Source organism: Sus scrofa, chromosome 1 (genome assembly GCF_000003025.6).
Source record: "Sus scrofa isolate TJ Tabasco breed Duroc chromosome 1, Sscrofa11.1, whole genome shotgun sequence".
In the NCBI taxonomy this organism is placed as follows: domain Eukaryota; kingdom Metazoa; phylum Chordata; class Mammalia; order Artiodactyla; family Suidae; genus Sus; species Sus scrofa.
Genome location: NC_010443.5, coordinates 61,082,953 through 61,108,024, shown reverse-complemented (window position 1 = coordinate 61,108,024; position 25,072 = coordinate 61,082,953). Strand labels below are relative to the sequence as shown.

The 25,072-nt window shown below is 33.7% G+C and overlaps 1 long non-coding RNA gene across 1 annotated transcript in view; it reads right to left on the bottom strand.

Moving 5' to 3' along the window:
* LOC106508897 overlaps positions 1,559–25,072 on the bottom strand; it is a 150,233-nt gene continuing 126,719 nt past the window's right edge. The window contains exon 5 of the long non-coding RNA XR_002343608.1: positions 1,559–2,314. This is a non-coding gene — a long non-coding RNA (uncharacterized LOC106508897). The remainder of the gene's footprint in view (positions 2,315–25,072) is intronic.

Sequence of the window (25,072 nt, the reverse complement as noted above, 5' to 3'; positions counted from 1 at the left end):
ATGTCGTTCGTTTTGACAATCAGAGTGTTTTGCATAGGAGTATTCTGGTAGCAATGTAAGGAAAGCAGAATGCTATTATTTTTATCAATATGAAATTATACAAAATGAGATTTTGAATAACACTTCAAACGCAGTCCTTCTGTGTGCATTTTGGCTAATGACATGTAGTATAGTGGATTTTGACAGATGTGAGTTCAAATCTTAGCTCATTGAATCATTAGTAGATTTGGCAGCTATTGCTATGTTAATGCTACCTGACAATCCATCCCCCCAAACAATATTTATCAACATGGATCTCTAAATCATTGCAGTCTGGTCTATAGACCATGCTTGGCTGGGAAGCTCATCTTTTAAGCTATGATCAGGATGGGCTTGATTCTTCAGTACAGGTCAGGTTTAAGTACATCTTCTATGGATCAGAGGTCACCTAGAGTATATTACTACTATAACAAATAGTTGAAAGGCAAATGTCAGCTAAACTACATAACACATCTAAAAGCTCTGCTCATATAATATCCAGTTATGAATATTCCATTGCCAAAGCATGTGGCCAAATCAAGATGAAGCCTAGAATATACTGAATTCTAAGGAGGAGGCAGGGATTTGCATGAATATTTGTTGACTAATAGACCAGTCAATCCTGGTAGCTTTCCACCTTTTGGGCACTATTCTTAATTGTCAGTGAGTTTTAGTGTTGTCATCTGTAAATGGGACTAATGATATAACATGTTCAGAATTATGTGGTGATTAGTATGTTCCTGACACAAAATTGATTGGATAAAAATGAGCTGCTGGTATAATTTAATTCAACAAAAATCTGTGTGATGCAATAGATTTAGCTGAAATCGAAAGAAGTAAAATCTTGGCTATTTTGAAATTGCTGTCATCAACTAGTAAACTGCATTTACTTGTGTTAAAATTAAAGTTGAACTCAGGCTATTAGTGAAAGTTTCCATAAAAACACTATGTCCCATTTAATATAGTCATGTAACCATATTCCTTAGCTGTATGGCACTGACTTAGTAATATATCAGTAGATAAATTAACCAACAAATCTACATTAAATGTTCTGCAAACTTGTGAAATTGCCATCATAGCAAAGAACTGAAAACAGACGTAAGTGTTTTCCCTTCTAGCCACTTCCAGTCTTGATATGGAGTATACACCAAGGTGCTTTAAAACACAGATTGATGATGCAGATAATTAGATTGCAGAATTAGGAGGATAAAAATCTCAGTGGTTTGATAATGATCATGAATAAAAACTCATAAGAAGAAGTAACATTGTTGTAGCTTATTTGAAGGATTGGACTTGAGTAACAGATATGGTTGGAAACTACTAATTGGGAGAATCTGCCACCACTATTACAAAGACTATTACCAGCTTCCTTAGTGGAGCATCTCCTGTGCCTCAAGCTCCATGCAGGCACTTTACCTTTGTTAGTTTATTATCCCCCAAAGTTGGTGGTTTTCTCTCATGAAGAAGAGACTCAAAATTTAACAATTTTTATAAAGGCATCATAAGAGGTAAGCCTAGTGTTAAAACAACAGGCCTCAAACTCTACACCCTAAGTGTTGACTACCCAGCGCTCTCTCATATGGTGTGACTTACTTGGCTAAAGAAGAGAATATATGTTATAAAGCAGTAACAAATAATAATTGAAAAGGAGGCTTAGTTTATATTACAAAGAACTTTGAATATCAGGCTAAGGAATTTGAATGCTTTGTGTCAATGGGGGGCCACTAATGGATGCTGAGCAGGAGGGTAGTGGGACCAAAGAAGCATTATAAACAAACCCGTATGACACAACACAAGGGAGCACATTAGAGAGGTGAAGGTTAGATAAAAAGTTATGCTATAGTCCAGCACTGTTAGTGAAGGGTATGTGCAAGGCCATGAGAGATGTGAACTAGAAGCACATTAGCAGGATCTCGAGAAAGAGGGTTTTGAATTTTTTATTCAGTCATATTTCTTATATAGCATACAAGGGAAAAATCTTTCCTGTTATGATTATATAACATATAGCCATTAATAACTTCTGAGTATATGTGTGCAAATATGCCTGCAAAGCAGGGCCAATAAATGTGTTACTTTTCCCCTCCTAAGACATTCCATTGGCTCACATACATTATTGTTGAAAGACAGAAGCAGATGTTAATGGAAGTGATGTTTAATGATCTGTGACCCTATATACAAAGAATACAGGCATCATAGTCATCTGCTAACCACATCCATGAAACCTGCCAGTGTGATAGAATTCATGACCTTCAGATCTCAAGCACCAGCCTCTTCCCAGTGAGTTGAAAGGGCTCAGCTGGAAGAAGAATAAAAAAAGAGAGTAAACATTTGAACAAGTGTGACATCCCCTTGTATTGGGGGTAAGTGATATACACACAGCTTTCCCTTACCTCCCATTCCCCCTGCAATTAGGGTGAAGTTTGTTCTCAAGATGCTGAGCAGCTGGGGTTCACAGAAGGGCATTACCACAGTTGGGTGCCAATCTTTAATGATGCAGTATTGCCCAAGTACACAGACATCAAGGTCAGCAGCAAATATGTGAAAAATATCACAACAAGTTTCTATTAAAAGCACCAATGATGATTCAATGACCAAAAGAAGAAATTCACTTTCTAATCAAATAGAATCTTTAGACAGCTGAGTACATGCAACTTTGTATATGAGAGAAAGGGCAGTATACATTATCAGTCAGAGAGTAAATTTCCAAAAAGCAATTTTTGTAGGTTTTGCTAATTATCATTACTGAAATGAAAGTTTCACTTTGACACTGAGAGTCGCCAAGAAAGAAGCAGTTCAAAATTCCTAGGCGTGCTGCCATGTTATGATTAATTTTACAGTCCATGCATGGATGTTTAGTTAGAGAAGAGAACTGTAGATATCTTGTACAATCCATCAAAATAGTAGGAATAAACTGTCACTCCCAACCTGAGCCGTGAACATGTTTATTTATGAGCCACTCTGCTGAAACTGAAAAAAAGAAATCAAGACTGCAATGCAAAGAAAGGCATCTGAAATGTTTTCTGTTAAGCAACAGCTAATGGAAAACATGCAACAAAGAAAGCCTGGTTTATTTCTAGTTTTCAAAATGGTTGAGGACATTGGTTCAAATGGTTCAAGTTTCTTATTTGACCCACCTTAAGACCCTTAAACTCTAATGCGATCGTCTTTAAAGTTTGGCTAATATTTAATAGGTGAGTGAAACCTCTTTTTCAAATTTTTTCTTTTTTAAAAAACCTTGGTAAGAAAAACTGAAAATAAATACACCAACTTGGTACTGGTCATCTTTGAGGAAAAATACTGTGGATGATTTTGTATCTTTCCAGTTATGTGTACTTTTTTCCCTCTCTTTCTACATTATAAATTACATTTATAATGCTCTATAAAGCCAGGACTTCTTTCTAAGCAGCTTATTACCATTTAGGGGAACAATGGCTAGTATATGGTTTGGACTCAATATCAGTTAAATAAAAGAATGAATTAATTAATTGTACAAAGTCATATCAGTCTAATATCTCATAAGGAAACTGCTATGAAATTCCCACTAATATAATTATAGATATAAATAAAACATACAGATTTACATAAACTGAAAGCTTTAGCTAAAAATAAAATCTACTTATTATTAGCACCTGTAGAAATATATACAAACTAGCAGCAAATAAATGTTTATGGCTTCAATGCGTTATGCAAAAATAAGAACCACGTAAATTTAAAAGTATTTGATACTCTTATTAAGCAATACTGTGTAAAAGGGAAGAAAAAACTTTGATCTCATCAAATAAGATGTTGTCAAAGAGATTTTTTGATGGGGAAGATAATTTATTAGTTAAAATTTTTATTTAAGATGTTAAAAAAGAGACAAGAAAATAATACTCAAATAAGGAATCAAGAAGCAAAAGAGAGGGAAGCTGACAATTCATGGTCTGATAGTCCATAAAAAGATGACACCTAGAAAAAAACAACAAAAAAAGCAAACATTGGAAACACTGTCAGAGCAAGATAAAGAAAGTTATTGACGAGTAATTACAAAGAACTAGTAACGGCAGTGGGTATATTCAAAATTACAAGAAAATACTCCATACATGATGGAAATCAATTTGAAAACAAGTATTTATTTTAAACAAATATTAAAATGGTTTTTCAAAGCGGTAACTCCTAGGTTAACCAATAAAAACAGGAAATACAAAAAGTATCAAAGAAACACTGAACTAGATGTAGCCAATTCCATATGATTTTCTGGCAAATGCTATCACACCATCAGCAAGTAACTCATCTTATTCCACTAAAACATGACCCCAAAACAGAAAATTCTAAAATTTCTCCCAATAATTTTATTATGCTCATGTTAAAAAACCTAAAAAAGTACATGAAAACCTAAAACCACTTTCTTGAGACCTTTATGTTTTGCCTTCTACCTAGAATGTTCTTCCCAAAGCTGTAAATCCCTCTCATTCTTCAGGCTCAAATGGTAACTTCTGAACCCTCCCTTAGACTGTGCTGCCCAGGTACTCTCTTCCCAATTCAACCAATTTTATTTTACTTGTGGAATTACAATGTGAATTTAGTTTACATATTTTCCTTTTTAATATGTTTTTTTCTTAGCATGTCTGGCCATTGGAGGGTAAACTCCATGAAGACACAGCCAAACTTGAGTGTTTTGAACATTGCTGACCAGGCATCATGAGTCGGCACTCCATAGACATTTATAAATACTGTTCTTTCTCATTTACGAATAGACATGGAAATATCTTAGATCTAAATTAGACATTAACAAATGATTTCATTGTAAGTGTAATAATTACATATTTTATATGAGTATAAATTAAATAGACCAGTGCATTAAAAGGATGCTTGATCATTAACCGATTATATAATTTACCCTGCGAAAGCAGGGACAATTGGTTCAATAGGAGGAAATCTATAATTATTCTCACTTACATATTAAGAGCAAAAATATGATTGTTATTATCAAAATATTTAAAGTACTTTATAAAATCCTGCCAATATTCCTAATTAAAGCATTTAGTAAAATGGCATATTGTGAAGCAGATAACTAAGTAAACGTGAGGCTTTGTATGGTATTTGGTTACAGTCCTGTGGAACATAGCCATAGAATAGGGGTGTTGATGCGGTCTAGGAAATAACTAAGCTTGACCAGGTCACCTGATAGGAAAATTTGAATTCTAACTTGGCCCAGTTTCCCTCCCTTTGACGTTCCCGATGTGGCTCCACATTCTTTCAGGTCCACAAGCAGAATCAGTGGAAGAAGTTACACTAATGGGACTGAGAGGCTACACCCCCACCACAAGCTTTGTGGAAGCTGAGCTGGAAGGTCTAGCCTGATCTATAGGAATGTGAAGGTCCTGAACATTGTGGAAAAGCATAATGTGTAGGGCACTAAAAGGAGGCTAGGGCTCTCCGTATGCAAATATAAGGGAAAGGAAAAGAAAGCAAGCTAACCAGGCCTTCTGGGAGAGAGTCCTCAAATTACAAAAAAATTAATTATTCACAGGAATATAACATGCTAATTGGCAATAACATTAAAATATTTTAAGAACCTAATGTAATTTTTAAAACATCAAACCAGAACAAAAATAGAATTATGGCTTGCTGAAACAAAATTGAGCCCAGAAAACAGAACCAAATTTTAAAATAGTATATAATAAATGTGATATTTAAAATCAGTGGCAGATATTATTGAAAATGAGTAGCATTAAGACAGATGAAGAACCATTTATGAAAAATAGTTAAATCCTTACATTATTCCTTCTACCTGAATAAAGTCCACATTCATTACTAAATTAACCATGAAATGGAATTATTAAGTTTCTAGAAGGAAATGAAATTTATATTGAAGAAAATCTTATAGGTGTCATATGCTTTCTAATTCTGATCTAAAATCAGAAAAAAAAAACCCTCACAAAATTAATTTTAAAAAATAAATGCTACTTTTGGTAAAAATATGACAGCATGTTTAACAGACAAAGGATAAACTGGGAGAAATGTGCAAACATTTGACAGTCAACTACAAGCTACTTCTACAAACGATTAAGAAAAAATTACTAACAGAAAATAGAAAAAAAAATATAAATATATAATTTAAAAATAAATTCATATGACCCCAAATCATATTAGTAATCCAAAGAGGTACAAATTACTATCAAGATGAGCTATTTCTGCCTATCAGAAGCAACTTTTTTCTAATAATAATAATGATAATAATAATATGAGGGAAATCAGACCTTTTAATAGACCACTAGTACAGTATTTGACAAATTCATAAACAAGCATTCATAACTATATCACAATTATGAAAGGGGCATATGCTGAAATTCTACTTATGGGAATTTGTGTCAATTAAAAAAATCAAATAGGAGTTTCTTTTGTGGCACAGCAGAAATGAATCCAACAAGGATCTATGGGGACATGGGTTCAATCTCTGGCCTCGCTCAGTGGGTTAAAAGATGTGGTGTTGCTGTGAGCTGTTGTGTAGGTCACAGACATGGCTCGGACCTGGAATTGCTGTGGCTATGGGTGTAAGCCAGAAGCTGTAGCTCCAATTCAACCTCAAGTCTGGGAACTTCCATATGACATAGATGTGGCCCTAAAAAGACCAAAAAAAAAAAAAAAAATCAGGTTAATACAAAGACATATGCATAAGGATTTCCATATCAGTGCTTTTTTTAAAATAGACAAAATTAGATACAATTGAAATATCCATTAGTATTGAACCATTCACAGAATGTTATACATCTTCACAAGGAATTCCATGAAGTCATGATATATATAGAGTGATGGATGTGTGCATTTTCCACCATGACTCTATACATACACAAAAGAAAACTATACATGAAATATTAACAATTTTGTGCCTATTAAAGTACATTGGTCATCTTATTCTTTTTTATATATAAAATGATATATAATGATATCTTTATAGAAAATATGTAAATATCTTTAATCAGAAAAAATAAGAGTAGTAATAAAATGAATAAATAAATGAGAGCTTCAAGATAATGAATCATAACACAAAGTTTTAATAATTTCTAAATGTGATACTGGTATAGGAAGGTAAGAGGCCAAGCAGAATTGATATTGTTCATATTCAAATACAGAGTTGATATTTAGAATGTGTATTAAGGGCATATCACAGATTAATTATGGAAAGGGATAGAATATTTACCAGATGGTATAAAGAAATAAATGCATCTAATTAGAGGAAAAAAATCAACTTTGATCCTAATCTTACACTATGACATTTTGGAAAAAATTAAATCTGAAAGTAAAATAACAGAAAAATTAAAGTGACTTTTGATCTTTTTAGGGATTAAAAATTATTTATTAAATATGAGAAAGTGGAAAATAGTATAAAAGCAAGTAAAATTTTAAATACATCAAATTTAAAAGGATTATGTGCAAAGAAACATACTTTTAGAAATATACATGTTTCTAAACCAATATAAATCAAATAAAAATTTTTATTCACATAATCAAATACTAAGATAGAACAAAGATAATTCATTCATGAAAAAATTCTTACTTCCTGTGTACCTTTCATGGTAAGACACTAAGGTTATACTTTTAAAAATAACATGAGTACGACAGAAAAGAAACATTAAGAGATTCGAGATGAAGTTGATCTAACCCTTTAGAGCTATAGTTGGCCAAAAGATTAGGCTGAAAAAAAATAAATGCTCCACAGAGTAATTATAATAATGGAGACATTGGAAGAAATAAGGTATGAAAAAGTCACCAAAAAAAACCAGGGAGAAAAACATGCAATCAGAAACTTCAGGAAAAATAATCAACTGTACATGACAGCCACACATCAATTGTAAAGAAGCTAGTCCAAGACAAAGGAAGAAAACTCTGATGTTTAAGAAGAAAAATACAGTGAAGTGAGTACATTGTAAATAAAAAAATATAATGGCATCATTGCACCATGACTATTATAAAGTTATGGAGAAGAAACATGTATTAATTTTTTTCCCAACAAAACAAAAGAAAGGTAAATAGCAACTCCAGGAGAACCCTACAAATCTGGAAAACCTGACATAAATATGAAGGAGAGCAAAAACACTGTAATTTTATACACATACTAGGCTTTAACAAAGAAGAATATTTTGAGTAGAGCTGGAGTTGTGACACTGAAAGCACAGAAAAGGAAGTGTACTTATAAAAAATTATATGATTCTGCAGGATATTTTATCTATTTAGTCATAATCACATAAATGTTTATATGTTTTTAGAACCAACCTATAAATAAAGCAAGAGACATTAAATAAAATTTGCAAAGCACAGAATAAGAGAGGAGAGAAAGAGAACAAGATGGCAGAGTCCTTGATAAGCTCCTTTACAAGTTACAAGGGAATCAAGTGTTTATTACCTACATACTTAAGATATTGATTTAAAGATCAAATAATAAGCAATAGAGGAATTAAACATGGGTTTAAGAAACTAACTGGAGTTGGCAACAGAGGTGGGTGAGCATGTAAATTAGCAAACTCTTATCAAGGATTCAATTGTTGTGATTTATTATGAGCAAATCATTTAAGCATCTAGATATGAATGCCAAAAGAAATAAAAATAGAAATGACAAAATTGGGTTAACTCAGGAAAGTGGCCCTGAAATCTGGGAGGAAGAATGAAACTGTTGCTAATTCAGGTTAAAAATATAAACTTCCATATTATGATACCCTTACAAATGATGTTAAAACAAAAGAGGCATGCTGATATAAATATTGTCTAAATAATTTAAAAAAACAGTAATGTACTAATTTTTAAAAAGAAAAGCAGTCTAAACTGTTAACTAACAAAAGCAAAAATAGAGTCAATAAATATAAAATATATTTCATTTCACTAAATAAACCAATACATCAATTAAACCAAAATAAAGCACTCTTTTTAAGCAGTTAATTTTTCAAACTATTAAAAATATTATAATAGTAATGTTGTGGTAGGGATGGTAATGTAGATATTTCCACACATCATAGCTGGGAGCCTTTAAATGATGAAAGGTTGCAGGTCAAAGAATAGCAAATGCATCTAGTAGCTTGATTTAATAAATTTAGTTTTAGGAATTCATTTAAAGATAAAATCTTATGCATTCAAAGATTTATACATGAGCATATTTACATCAATATTATTTAGTCAATAGTCATGGGTATCCCTGGGGAGGATTTTTTCCAGGAACCAGCTCCGGCCAATACCAAAACCTGCAGATGCTCAAGTCTTTTTTATACAATGGAATATTTGCATATAACCTATACAGGTCCTCCTGAATACTTTAGATCATCTCTAGATTGCTTATAATACTTCATACAATGTAAATGCTATGTAAATAGTTGACTCAAATTTTGCTGTTTGAAACATTCTTGAGTTTTTTCCTAATAATTTTCCGTACATTGGGTAAATTTGTGGTTGCAGAACCTACAGATATGGAGTGTTGACTATAACTGAAAACGTTGACCAGCTAAATGATTAAATATGGAGGAAGACCTACTCGATATTTTTATAGACTATCTAAAAACTGAGTAAACTTCACATAGTGTAAGATTCTTGAAGTATAGTTGATTTACAATGTTGTCATAATTTCTGCTATACAACAAAATGATTCAGTTATACACACATCCACTTTCCTATAGATTCCTTTCCCACATAGATTATCATAGAACATTGGGTAGAGTGCTCTGTGCTATATAGCAGGCCCCTGTTGGCCAGTCATTCCGTATACTTCAGTGTGCATACGTCATTCCCAAAACCTCAGTCCATCTCCCCCCACCCCTACCTGTCCCCTTTGGTAACCAAAAGTCTGTTTTCAAGGTCTGTGAGTCTGTTTCTGTTCTGCAAATATGTTCATTTGTATCATTTTTTTTTTAGATTCCACATATAAGTGAATAATATGATGTTTGTCCTTCACTGTCTAACTTCACTTAGCATGATAATTTCTAGGTCCATCCGTGTGGTTGCAAATTGCATTATTTCATTCTTTTTATTGCTAAGTAATATCCCATTGTATATACGTGTCACATCTTTATTCATTCCTCTGTCGATGGACATTTAGGTTGTTTCCACATCTTGGCTAATGTAAATAGTGTTGCAATAAACAGTGGAGTGCATGTATCTTTCATAAATATGGTTTTCTCCAGATGTTCGAAGTGGGATTGCTGGATCATATGGTAGTTTTACTTTAGTTTTAAAAAATCTCCATACTATTTTCCATAGGGTTCTATCAATTTACATTCCCACCAACAGTGTAAAAGGGTTCCCTTTTCTCTGCACCCTCTCCAGCATTTATTTTAAAATTAAATATAGGAATTCCCGTCATGGCTTAGTGGTTAATGAATCCGACTAGGAACCATGAGGTTGCGGGTTCAATCCCTGGCCTTGCTCAGTGGGTTAAGGATCCAGCATTGCCGTTAGCTGTGGTGTAGGTTGCAGATGCCCCTCGGATGTGGCGTTGCTGTGACTCTAGAATAGGCCGGCAGCAACAGTTCTAATTAGACCCCTAGGCTGGGAACCTCCATATGCCGTGGGCACAGCCCTGAAAAGACAAAAGGCAAAAATTAATTAATTAATTAAATTTAATAATTTAACTTGTTTATTTTCATGAAAGTTTAGCATTATGATACTGGTAATTTTGTTTCAGTACCTACTCAGAAGAAGTCATCAAGCAAAGGAAAGGTAATAGAGATTTTTAAAAATTCAGTTTCAGGAGTTCCCATTGTGGTGCAGCAGAAACGAATCCGACTAGGAACCATGAGGCTTCGGGTTCGATTCCTGGCCTCACTCAGTGGGTTAAAGATCTGGCGTTGCCATGAGCTGTGGTGTAGGTTACAGATGCGGCTCAGACCTGGCGCTGTGGCTCTGGCTGATGCCGGCGGCTACAGCTCTGATTCCACAGTCCCTAGCCTGGGAACCTCCATATGCTACAGGTGTGGCCCTAAAAAGTCAAAAGACAAAAAAAGAAAATTCAATTTCAATGTATCTTAATCAAGTCAAGGGACTATATCAGTTATACAGATACATATAAAAACCAGAATTTTTCCATAACATCCCTTATTGTGGTAAGTAATTTTATACAGGCATATATGTCATAAACTTCAACCAAAGAGCCTTAGATAATAGTCTCAGACCATGTATTCTGCCAGAAGTATTATTTTAAATTATCCATGTACAACAATTTATTCTTTACAAAAAACACAAAAGTTAATTACTTAACCTGAATACCTGAATCGTTTGGAAAGTAAAGATATTCCATTTTCTCCCAGTGGAAAGGTAGGAAATCAAAGAGGATACCAGTAAATGAAAAATTAAAATAGACTGGGGCTAATTTCAAGAAGAAATTATTAACCATTAATAGAATTTGAACTACGTCCTGCTGGACAAAGAGAAACACTGGGGTATTTTGGGTAGGGTATGACAAATTGAGTCTATGCTTTGGACAGAATATTCTATATAATGCTCTGTGAATGAAGCTTTATTGATCTAAGAATTTAGGAAATGCATTCTACATTTATAGACCTTTTTTTCAGGTAATCACAATGAGTTTTAACATAGGAAAGGCCCTGAAAAGTCCTGTAATAAAATGTGAAATATGCTTAACTTCGTTAAATATATTTGTTAATATATTTCATCAGAAATTAGTTTTAGAAATAACATCTAATTTTGTAAATCATCTTTCAAAACAACTGCTTTATAATGATGTCAATATATTTTACAATGTAGAGTTTGATCTAAATAGCAACAAAAGTCTACATTATGCATCATCCCTATGGCTTACCAGGGGAATTTATTTTAAAAAAACTTTTATACTAAATCTGATTTCTAGATCTTAATCTTGGGAATTCCTGTGGTGGTGCAGTAGAAATTAATCCAACTAGTATCTATGAGGATGTGGGTTTGATCCCTGGCCTCTCTCAGTGGGTTAAGGATCCAGCATTTCCATGAGCCATGGTGTAGGTCATAGACACAGCTTGGATCCTGCATTTCTGTGGTGTGGTGAAGGCCATCAGCTATAGATCTGATTCAGCTCCTAGCATGGGAACTTCCACATGCTGTGGGTGCAGCCCTAAAAAGAAGAAAAAAATCTTAAGCTTGTTTTTTTATGTGTAAAAAATTGGTAAGTCCAGTTATTAAATACACTAAAAAGTAAATTCCGGAGTTCCCATCGTGGCGCAGTGGTTAACGAATCTGACTAGGAACCATGAGGTTGCAGGTTCGATCCCTGCCCTTGCTCAGTGGGTTAATGATCCGGCATTGCAGTGAGCTGTGGTGTAGGTCGCAGACACGGCTCAGATCCCGCGTTGCTGTGGCTCTGGTGTAGGCTGGCAGTTACAGCTCCAAGTTGACCCCTAGCCTGGGAACCTCCATATGCCACAGGAGCGGCCCAAGAAATGGCAAAAAAACAAAACAAACAAACAAAAAAGTAAATTCCAATAGGTTAATATATGTCTAAAAATATAAGAACTATTTTAAAATACTGTTTTTTTATGAAATATGCTATGGTCTATTAATTCCCTTAAAGGAGTTAATAATTAAATTTTAAAAACCAAAGTTCAAAGAGAATTTTTTATTTTAGTGTTTTAAGTCCATGGGAATTACTTTAAATCTACTTTCTCCCTAAAAAAAAAAAAAAAAATCATAACCACTAAGAACACCTATTTCATCCAAACTGAAACTATAATTTTGGATTTCTGAAAGATTTAATTCATATTTTTACACAGAATTGATTTTGTGAGGATAAAAAACTGTTTCACCAAATCACTTGCTCTGAGCAGAAATACTGTTCACATAGGTAGAATCAGAAAAAAGAAATATTAACATCTTTGAATGTCAGTGTTTTAAACACATCTTAGGCTATGGACAATTCTATCTGGCAGCGCTTTCTGACCACCTCATGAATTAGCAGAATGAACACAGCCTTGAAAATTTAGAAGTTCTCCTCTTTTGGAAAAGTCATATTCACAACACTTGTCATCTCCCATTGTAAAACTCCCTCTCTGTGGAAGTTCTCTTGGGTCTTTATTTCAGTATTAGAAGAGCCCAAACTCATTATGCTATTTAACACCTTGAACTAGACATCAACTTGGCACAGGAAAGGAGCAGCCAGTGTTATATTTGCCATTAAATACAAGCACCTTTTAAACTATTCAGAGTGCAATTTTATTAAGCAAAAGACATATTATTGGCCTAGAGCCATTTACTATAAATATTTCCTGGTCAAAATCAATTGATGTAGAACATCTTGAATAATGTGACAGGAAATATAATACAAGGCTGGATGTCAGATGATATAAAATGTTACATAAATGTTACAAATTAAACTTAAATTATTTTGAAATCATGAATGATCTGGATATTCCTGAAACAAGGTACTTAGAATCCAATCCTAGATAAATGAGGGTGAGTTAATACAATATATAGGATATGCAAATGTATCTCTTCTCTAGGGCTCTCAAAGTAGAATCCACATAAAGCAAATCAGTTTTTGGCTCAAGAGAAAATGTTCTTTCCCCTTCAAATATGGGAACATTAACCAATCAATATCATTTTGGATGTCCCTTTTTGTCTTCATTATTCTAAACCAAGAGTCCTGAAAGTTAAGCAGTAGTAAAGGAGAAAAACTGGACACTTTATAGTGGAATTTTACTGAAGCCAAAAGCTTATTCAGTGGTTAACATCAATTCTTTGGAAGATAGTAACTTGATTATTCTAGCTTTGTTTCCAAATGGATACATAGCAGCAATACAACTTTATGAGAATTTCAAAAAAGAAATAAAGAAAGGGAGTTTCTGTTGTGGTTCAGCAGGTTAAGGACCTAAGGTTGTCCTGTGAGGATGTGGGCTCAATCCCTGGCCTTGCTCAGTGGGTTAAGGATCTGGTGTTGCCACGAGCTGTGGCATAGGCCTGAGCTACAGTCAGATTGAGCCCTGGCCCAGGAAATTTCATATGCTGTAGGTGTGGCTATAAAAATTAAAAAAAAATTAAAAAGGGGAAAAGAAAGATAAAGAGAGAGGGGGAGAAAGAGAGAAAGAAAGAAAACTATTTTGGAATGAATAAGAAACTAATAGCCTTTATTTTAAAGGAATCCCAAAGCAAATCTCTTACGTACCAAAGGTATAACTCTGATTAGTAATATTTTGTGCTAGATACTACCTTTTCTTTGCAAATACAGTTTTAGCATTGGTATATAACATAGCAAAGAAAAGTATATTTGGGGCTTACATAACATATACTAAATCAGATAATTTATTTTTATTTATAAATGTTCCAATGATTTAGAATTATCTTAGGAGATACTTGCTGTATTTGCCCCTAACTAGGTTCAAAAATTTAGTGATTTTTGCTGAAGTCATTTATCATTTGATGTCTTAAGACCACCAATATTTTTCATCTAAGATAGTTTTTTTCTTGACATAGAAAGTGAACAATGTAGAGAGAACAAAAAATACGAGGAAATGAGAACTTTATAGTATAGACACACTTTTCACCTCACATACCTACCTTCACTAAGATTTGCTTATATGTTATAATTTCCTAAACAGAATATCAATCCCTTAAAAACACAGAGATAATACCTAGTTGATTTCTGGCGGAAATCAGCAAATTGTGGGTACCTAAGAATAACAATGATCTACTAACTAAATTAAAGGTAAAATAAAGTTTAATAATGAGTAAAGAACTATAAATGGATCCCCAAGTTTCAGCTTACTTAATTGAATAGACATAACACAGGACCCAGAGAATGAAGATTAGTGTTCAAATGAGTTCTTCCCACTTACCAAGTGAAGTCAACTTGGGGACCTTACAGAAGTTACCTAACTTCCCTAGAATTTGTCAAAATTAAAATGACAATAAAATAACACCTACACAAGGTTGTTATAACACTACAGCCAGATGTATGTTCACTTGTATAGTGAAAGCAGTATACAAATGAAAGTATATATCACAATTTACCAAAAAAAAAAAAAAGTATAAATGGCAAATCAGCTCTAACCTATATACTTTTCAAAAAAACTCAGGGTAAGTAATGATGATTTTTGCCTCTGTTTTAGAAAAGAAACAGTTTTAGATTGAGAACACTTGAACAAAAGAGTATAGGATAAGAAATCTATAATTAAACCTAGAGATGTATATATACTTATTCCACATGTTCCTGAAAAAAGAATGAAGGAGATCACACATCTAAATACAATTTGAAAGGAACAATTAAAAATAAAACTCGAAAAAATAACCCCTAAGGAACAGGGAAATAGCTATATTTTCAGAATCTGTTATGACTTATTTAGTGTAGTTGGTATTCAAATTCCATCTGAGCTTAGCAAAATTGTAACTGTGGACAGATTGAGTGAGACCAATTTCCCACAGCTGGTGTGACCTTCTCCATGAAGGGTGTGCAGCTGTAAGCCCTCAGACGTGATGTTGTAGGGTCTTGCACACTCCCAACTGAGTCGTCTCCATTTTATCCACACTCTTGAGTTTCCAACCACAATGATAGTTCCCTCACAGCTAGAAAAATCACTTCACCCTGGACTTGATTCTCACCGAGACTGTTTAACTCTTATGTCCCTCAAATTTATTCTATCCTACCTGAAAATATCCATCTGTTTCACTTCTTCTCTTTCCTCTACTGAGAGAAAAATATAAAAATCTCTCCTGTTTTCTAAGGCTAACCCTCCTCTTGTGATCTTAATTGTCTTCTAGCCCTCTTGCACCATCAATTTCCTATCTCTTCACTGTATTTCAAACTCCCCTTTTCCACTGGTTCCTTCTTCTCTACTCAATAAAATATTGATCTTATCTTACCAACTACATTTTTGGATTCCTGACTCATCCTAAAATATAGAGAATATCATCTAGGAGATAAATTGAATTCACCTTGAATATCAGTCCATCATTAGCTACCCAGATCTCCCCCCACAATTATTCAGTTCAAATCATATTTAAATTTTTTCTCCCCTCCCAACTATCTTTGAATATAGCATATTGTGCCACTGTGCAGATTTTCTGTGTGATATTTTTGATTGGATATCTGCCTATTGTTTTCTTCCACAATGATACAAATTTATACTTTGGTTGCTTCTTTTCTGAATTATTATCATAGCCTATCATAACCTACGAATTGGTCTTCTGCACTTAACTTCCCCATCTCTGATCTATATTTTACCTTATTATAAGAATAATCTATCACACTTTTCATCTGATTTTTATTGTTAAAATCTCAGGGATTTCCATTGCCCGAGAACTAAATTACTATCTCCTAAGCAAGGCATCTGAAGCATTCTACAACATAGACCAAATGAGCTTTCCAACTCCCCACAAGTGAGTTTCAGATCTTCACTGTACAATTGCAATTGCAACCCAATATAGCTGGCTGTGCTTTCCTGTCTCTGTGCCTATGACTATAATTTTTGATACCAAGACCCCCCCCTTTCAAACTTCTTAAAATCCTGAGTGTCTCTGATGCATCTTTATAGACTCTCTTCAAAGTTTTCCTCTCACAGTAAGTTTTCTAGGTTCCCCAGCTAGAACTTTTCTCCATCTTTTAATTTTAATTTTCCAGAGGCTTTATGGATTTCTTTTGACATTTACCTTCTTCCTTTCTTTTATTTCTCTACTCATGTGTCCTTTCTTGGCTGGTAGATTCAAGCTCATCAATATCATCATTATGTCAATTTTGTCTCTGCCCACTCCTCACCCAATCCTTTTGCCTTGAAAATACTTGTAGTTCAATGAAATGAAAGTTGACTATGCACATCTCTACAAAATAAAGAATAAATAACCAATTCTTCTCTTCTTCTTATATCAAAACAGAAGTTCACATTTTGCAGCAATTGTGCACACCTATACACACAAGGAGCCCCTGAGATCTCATCAACTTAAGAAGTAAAATCTTGCGCCAAAGTGATGTTTACATGGTGGGTGAAAAGAGAGTACTGGATGACAGGAAGGATGACAAATCAAGTGAACCAAATCTGAAGTGGTAATTTTTACAACCTGAGTAATCTGCTCTCCATATGTTTCCTGCAAATCCTAGGAAAGGTACTAGAACCATGATCTTTGCATTAGTGGAGAGCATATAAAGATTCATCTCTTAGCAAGAATAAATTTAGAAATAGAGAAACAAGAGGAAAGCTTTTTGGCAACCTTTCCTGAAAGTGTGTGCAAAGCTGAAAAGCCAAATGGAGAGAGGAGTCAGTTAACCTTTATCACGCACCACATGCAAAGTAATCACACATCATAATGCTTTCATATCATCTGTTCTTTCTGCATTCTCGGACATGGCACCACATAACTAAGCTTCCAGCAGTTGGAGAAATTATAATGTGGCAATGGTCTGTCTACCCATAGAGTTCAGTGCTTCCTTAGGAGTTCTTGGCTTCAATAGTTTGAGGCAAATAGAAAGTTTCTGTTTATAAGCTGAATCCAGACTGTGACCTAAATTAATTTTCCTACATATTTTTATAAAGTTTTAACTATTCTAAGACCAAAAAAATCATACCTTCAAAATTGGAAAAAATAAGATGAAGTCACTTTTGTTTGTTTGTTTGTTTTTTTGGGGTTGCACTTGCTGCATATGGAAGTTCTCAGGCTAGGGGTCAAATTGGAGCCACAGCCACAACAACACGGGATCCTTAACCCACTGAACTAGGCCAGGGATCAAACACATGTCCCCATGAATACTAGTCAGATTTGCTACTACTGAGCCATGGCAGAAACTCTGAGTTCACCTTTTTAATGAAGTATAATGCAAATTTTTATATTCCCAACAGGAGATCTTGTCTTTCCTCTTGGGCCCTTGATTCTCATTGTCCCTCATTTGTCCCATCATAAGCAGGGGGCCATAGACTACCATTTGGGGAAGAGATATTTTACGATTTGTTCACATCTTAAGAAATGATTTTATTGCCATCAAGCGCAAATGTATAACTTTTTGCTAATTTTCATTAGTTAGTATCCCCTTTATTAGAAGATATAAATACTCATGAAGATGGCACATCAAAGGCATTAATATTTGGGCTCTGTGTTAATGAGAACTATTTTCCTCAGGATGTCCTCCAATGCAGGCCATTGTTCTTGTCCCCTTATTTATCTTATTGGCTAACAGAATACTAATGAAAAGAATAAGCAAGTGGTAATATACATCTGCATGACTTTTTCTAGTTGTATTGCAGTTGTAGGGTGATAGGAAGAGCATGTTTTTGGCTTGATTATCTGGTTTTGATTTATACTTAGAGAACTTATTTTGTATCTATTTAATCATCTAGGAAATGAGGATGATAAAAGTGACTCCCCAGTTGCCCTAAAGATTTGATAATACAGCATGAGTAAAAGGGTCTAATATACTCATTAAACAGTAACTCCGGAGTTCCCTGGTGGCTCAGTGGGTTAAGGAGCTGGTGTTGTCACTTCTGTGGCTCTGGTTACTGCTGTGGCGGGGTTGGTTACTGGCCTGGGAACTTCTGCATGCTGTAGGTGCAGCCAAAAAAAAATAGTGACTCCTTTTTATCTTCTTTTATCCCCCACCCCCATTATAATAAATCAAGCACTCTTTTGTCTTTCCAATGGATTATATGGTTGGACCCAATTTTTTTTCTTTTTTAAAACAATTCAATGACTATTATTATTATACCACCATCATCACCTGATTTTCAATTTTATCTCACATCTGGTCTCTGTACCCATATCTTTGCTATGTCTATTTCTGAAGTATTTCATTGCTTTTCACCATTAAAAAAAATGATTATTTTTTAAAAATACTGCCAGTATACAAACCACTTAAAAACTGCAGTACCTCAGTTAATTCACATAAAAGTTATTCAAATAGATATTATTTATCTGTAATCAATACATGACGAAACTAAGGTTAAAAAGGTTAAGTGACTTTCACAATGTCAGGAAGGCTAAGAAAGGTTTAGTGGTGTCTACCATCCCATGAGTAAGTAGTAGTTCTAGGAATTTAACCCTAGCTTTCTAATTTCAAAGTGACTGAACTTTCTCCTCCTCCATTCCAGCAGAGCTTTACTTTAGATAGTTCCCCCCACCCTTACTACACTTCCTTAATTTTCATATTAAAACTAACATTTTGCCCTTGTCAGCTTCCTCTTCCTGCTCTCCTCTAAGAACCTAGAAAAAACTCTGCCTATTTCTGTAAATAGGAATTTTTGTCACTCTAATGTAAAACAAACAAATTTTTTTAATTTTTAAATGTATTTTATTGAAGTATAGTTGATTTACTATACTTCAACTATAATACACTTCAACTATAATTATAACAAATGTGTTAATTTCTGCTCTATAGAAAAGTGACTCAATTATACATGTGTCTATATATATTCTTATATATAATAACATATATATATAAGAATATATATATATTTTTCACATTCTTTTCCATTATGGTTTGTTTTAGGATATTGAATACAGTTAGTTCCCCGTGTTTGCACTAGGACTTTGGAGTTTATCCTTTCTATATATAATAGGTTGCATCTGCTAATCCCAACATCCTAATCCATCCCTCCACCACCCTATCTCCCCCTTGGCAACCGCAAGTCTGTTCACAATAGACTTTTCACTGGGGAAAAATATCTCAAGACATGGTATTTGAGCCAACCAAGCGGGAAAATAGTGCTTATCAATGATATGCAATGACTTTTGGGTGAATGGCAGAATATTATACTTAAAAAAAAAAAGCCCATCATGGCTCAGCAGTTAACGAACCCAACTAGCATTCATGAGGATGGGGTTTCATCCCCGGCCTTGCTCAGTGGGTTAAGGATCTGATGTTGCTGTGAGCTGTGGTGTAGGTCACAGACGCAGCTGAGATCCCATGTTGCTGTGGCTCTGGCTACAGCTCTAATTGTACCCCTAGCCTGGGAATCTCCATATGCCAAGGATATGGCCCTGAAAAGCCAAAAACAAAACAAAACACTTTAGGGTTTTACATGATCATTAACTACAAAGAAAACATTATATTAACTATGGCAGAAGGAACATAACTATTTGTACAATTAACACTCAACAATAGCAAACTTGGAAATAAGGTTGTGGTAAATACCATTAGGTAGGTAACCAGGCAAAAACTTTAGTGAAGGAAAAAAAGAATACGCCATATGGAATTTGAATATCTGGATAATATTTTTATCACTTCTATAGGGCTTTAGAATGATGTTTTATTAAAAAATATAACCCATTCCTCTAATTAAGATGAAAGAGAGAAAGGGAGAGAGAGGGAAAAAAAGCAGAAAAAGACAAAAAAAGAGAATGAAAAAAAGAGAAAGAAAAAGAAAGACAAGAAACTGAGCTACTGAAAGACCATGCTCACATTAACGGCATGTACAGAAATGGACAGCTGATTTTATTAATATCTATAATTGAGAACCTGTCATATACCAAGACAAATTCATATGTAGATACACTAATACATAACATATCACTAAACATCCTAAAAACGCAGCAAAATAGATTTCATTATATCCCTTCCTAAAAACCCTCTAAAGTAGCTTTCATTATTTCAGATAAAAAGGAGCCTCAATGAAGTGAAATAATTTGCCAAAGATTATACTATTTACCAGCACTGCAGTGATTTGAAGCTTCCTCTATGTTTATGTGAAAGAAATGTTTTTGTACAACACAAAGCAACATTTCACAAAAACAATGTATCCTCTTAATAAATAGAACACTGAGAATTTTTCTTAAATGACCATCAGTCATTAAACATTAAAGTATGTTATTTCTAAGTATCTCTATTATAAATAATTTTTCTTTTTTGGACTAATACCCTAATTAAATGAGCAGCAAGAAATTTTGAAAGATGATGACAGAGTCACATTTGGCTGAAAGACGAGAATATACATGTCAATGAGAGCTACCAAGCCACACAATAAAGGATAGAGTAATAGAATACAAACCCCAGAAACTTGGAGTGATTTGAGTAAAGAGGATGAGGGAAAAAAAGAAGGAAATGAGTAAGTTTCTCCACCAAAATGTTTACAGTTACAGACATTTTTATTTTGGACGCTGAGAAAGAAAGTGTTTTTATAAAAATGATTTACAAATAAACTCAGGGGCATCCACACAATTGAATTGCCAAAATCATGAACTCTATCATGGAGAATCTCTAAAACAATGGAAAATAGTGATAAAGTGAGTTAAAAATGGCAGTGTACCAAAAATATAGTCTATGGCCCCAACTGTGTCAAAAATCATTTCATTTAGATGTTTGATTTTGTTGACAAATTGAGACTTGTTTGGGAAAATATCATCAAATTATTAACAGAGGTTATCTCTGGCTAATGTGGTTATGCATAATTTAAAATTTCATTTTGTGTCAGTTTGAATTTTCTAAAATGAACACATATTAATTTTGCGTAACAAAAAGGCAATATAGCTTACATGAAAAGTCCGAGTTGACTTAGTCTATTTTGGATGCTGATCACTCAGACATGGCTCATGCATTTCCTTCAGTCAGGGAGATGCCACTACCCAGTGACTGACAAAAGGAAATAAAAAGAAATTCCTTTTTCAAAGGGAAAAAAAAAATAAAGCAGCCCCTTTTTGGTTGTCAGCATGATCATGTCAGACTCTAAGACCCATGAAGAGAGACGTTTCATTTAGACTCTGCGCTGTGCACAGAGCTACCGGTGCCATGCACACAATTATGATCATTGACAGTCACTCAATCTCCTTCCTTCTCTTCTGCGCCATTGCTGCCCTGGTGCTGCCTCGGCAGCGTATTTAGGTTTTAAGTTGTCAATCATGATTCTTTTATATTCTGCCAAATGATAAAAATTCATAATATAAAAAAGATGCCTGGTGGGACAAAGTTTTTGCTGGACAATTGCAGTCTTTTCCATGTGTATTTTCTGCAAATGTCTAATAACCAAATGTTCCATAATCCAATCATAGTAAGTTTCCTCGTTTTAGTTTCTACTTAATATATGTCGAAAACTAGGCTCATTTCATATTCAGCTATTGCTGCACAACTTCCTAAGACTGTCTGAGATTAAATAGGGAAACCAATCAGAACAAAACAAGATCTCCTTTGCCCTTCTACATCAAAACACTACAATCCATTCTCTAACTGTTCCCAAGAAGAAAATCTTCATTAAGCTGAAATACACACATTGCCATAAATCAAAGCAAATGTATATCTCTGTTTTGCACATTCTATTTTAGGCTGAGTGATCAATCCCACTTACCACTTACCAAAAGAAAACAGGTGTTTTTTTTTTTCCCTTCAGTATTTCAAATTGAATTTTCAGAGAATCTGAAAGCTGAAGTAAAACTAAACAAGCACAAAATAAGCATTACAATAAATAGACTTTTGGTGAACTTAAAAATTGAATTCTAAATGTGGTGTGTGTGTTTTCCTTTCATGAACCAAAATGACCTAGGAAATGTTTACTACTCAAGAGATCACCTTGAAAGCCCTAGAAGCCTATTGCCTAAGGAAGTGGTAATCTTGGTGTTTTGGGGAACCATTACTTAGGATTTAAAAAATAAATTGTTTGATGAAGTTCCCATCCTATTGCCAAGACCAGCTAGTCAGATATGTGGCTGGTCATGTTGAATAATAAAGTTTGGGGCTGGATTGTTCCCTTGAAGTGTGTGAATTGCTAGAACTTCAAGTTCATTATCAGAGTTCTTCATGCGCAATTGAACAATTTACTATACTTAGAATTGTGGGAAACATTTACATTAATTGGCAGTGAAAATTATTTCATTTTATACAAGGTTTTTTTTATATTTTTAACAGAATAAATCAGATATATTCAGAATCAACAACAAAACCCTGTCAATTATCATTGCATATTTTTGTGTATGTGTTTATTTAGTCTTACACTTACAGATTCAAATGTGGTGGTTTTTTTTTTTAATTGAAGTATGGTTAATTTACAATGTCGTGTTAGTTTCAAGTGTACAGCAATGTGATTCAGTTATACATACATATATATATTCTTTTTCAGATTCTTTTCCATTATAGGTTATTATAAGATATTGAGTATGGTTCCCTGTGCTACACAGTAGGTCCTTGTTGTTTATCAGTTTTATACATAGTAAGTGTGTATCCCAAACTCTTAATTTATCTCAAATGTAGTGTTTTAATAGAAGCTTCTTCTGGAAAAATAAGCCACATATTCACAATAAATTCATTTGTCTTTCTGATGTTTTTAAGTGCAGAAAGATTAGTGTACACTATGTTCCAACAAGTGCTGTGAACAGAAGTAGTTAGGACTTTGATTATATGTCTCATCTCAGAAAATCACCTTCAGAAACCTAGAATGCCCTAACTTGGGTATAGGGCACTATTGAAATTACATTAAAAAGGCAGGGAAAATGTAGTTACAAGGTAAAAATGTAAGAGTAGTAATTACTTGGTCTGAGTTAGGGCAAAGTCAGAAGACAGAGTCACAGAATGAAACCCGATTAGCAGAGGTTACAAAAAGAAATAAGGAAACACTTACTGTAAGTGCCTGAGAATCAAAAGGATGTCACTGAAGAGTCCAAGTCTGCTACTTAATAGGAAAGGGAAAATTACAGACTACGAGAAGGGCAACACATTTAATTGCTCCTTGGGTTATTCTTTTCTAAATACTAATAATTGTAAAAGGTTGCTTAATGTGATAATAGTTACCAAGGTTGAGGAGATCAAAAGGCAATGTCAGAAAATAATAGATTGAGGTGAGTAAACATCATTGTGAATGTTCATATTGATGGTACCATGAGATGGACCAAAGATGGAGATGCATCTGATGCTGAGGTGACTATGAGCATAGAGAATGAAAAAATAAGTAGAAAATATTCATTTCTTTTCGAGTGGCCAAAAGACAACATTATTCCAGAAGAAAACCTTTTAAAAGTTGTAATTATAAAATCAGTCATTTAGCAAATATGCTTTGAATGTCTACTATATTCCTAGGAGAGGCTATAAACTGCAGTGAATCTTTAAAACATATAGGACTTATTGCTACTTGAGAGTTTACTCCAGCTTTTGCTGAGTAGCTAATAATGTGTATGTGAGTAATATACATTATTTTCTGATTGTGTATAGTAATTACAGAACAGTCATGATGAAGATGAAAAGCAGTAATGGAGATATTCTAGGTCGTATGTGACCTATGATCATGGTATCAAACTTTCTTACTAACGTGATACCACTATGAACCCTAACCATGTCAACATTCAGTGTTTGGAATAATTCAATTCTGCATTCTGATATCATTACCAAAATTTTCTCTTCAAAAGGGCTTGTGACAGAGTTCAAGTCCCTGTGAAAAAAGTATGAATTTTAAATAAAAATCTAACAATGAAGGAGAACATATAAATATACATCTGGCTTCCTTAGATCATAAATACTTGGCTTTATTAAAAGAATAATAAAAAAAGAATTTTTCACTTCATTTACCTACTTTCCTTTAAACTGTTCAAAGAATCAAAACTTTTATAAGGAACTTTAAATAGTAGAATTGAACTATCAAACCTTAGAGGTTTGTATATTTTTTCTTTAAAATAGAACTTAAATACTGCATGTTGAATCAATAATTATTGTGTATTTACAGCATTTCTAAATCTCACCTTCTTCACCTTCCTATTGTACGACCTGTAATTGATGCAAAGAAGACCATGCTAATAGTAATTACTAGTGTTTTGGGTATCTTATGACTATAGTAAAACAACACTAAATAAAGCATAAAGTCTCAGGTAAAATAAAATTAAAATTGATATAATATGCTGTAATTTCGGGATAATCAGTAAATAAATAAAAATAAATTTAGAAGCACAAATAGTTACTACTTTCCCTAAAAGTAGTGTCACTACTTTTCAAAATTACGTGAGTATTTAAAGGGTTATCTATATAAGAAGAAATAATAAGAACAGACCCAAATCTAGAAAACGATGTTAAAAAGACTTCTAGACTAGTTTTATAGGTGACTTGTTTCCTACTTACAATGATTTAGTTATATTTAGTATTTATCCTAAGAATAAGTAGATAATTTTATTTATTTTATTTATTTATTTGTTTGTTTATTTATTTATTTATTTATTTATT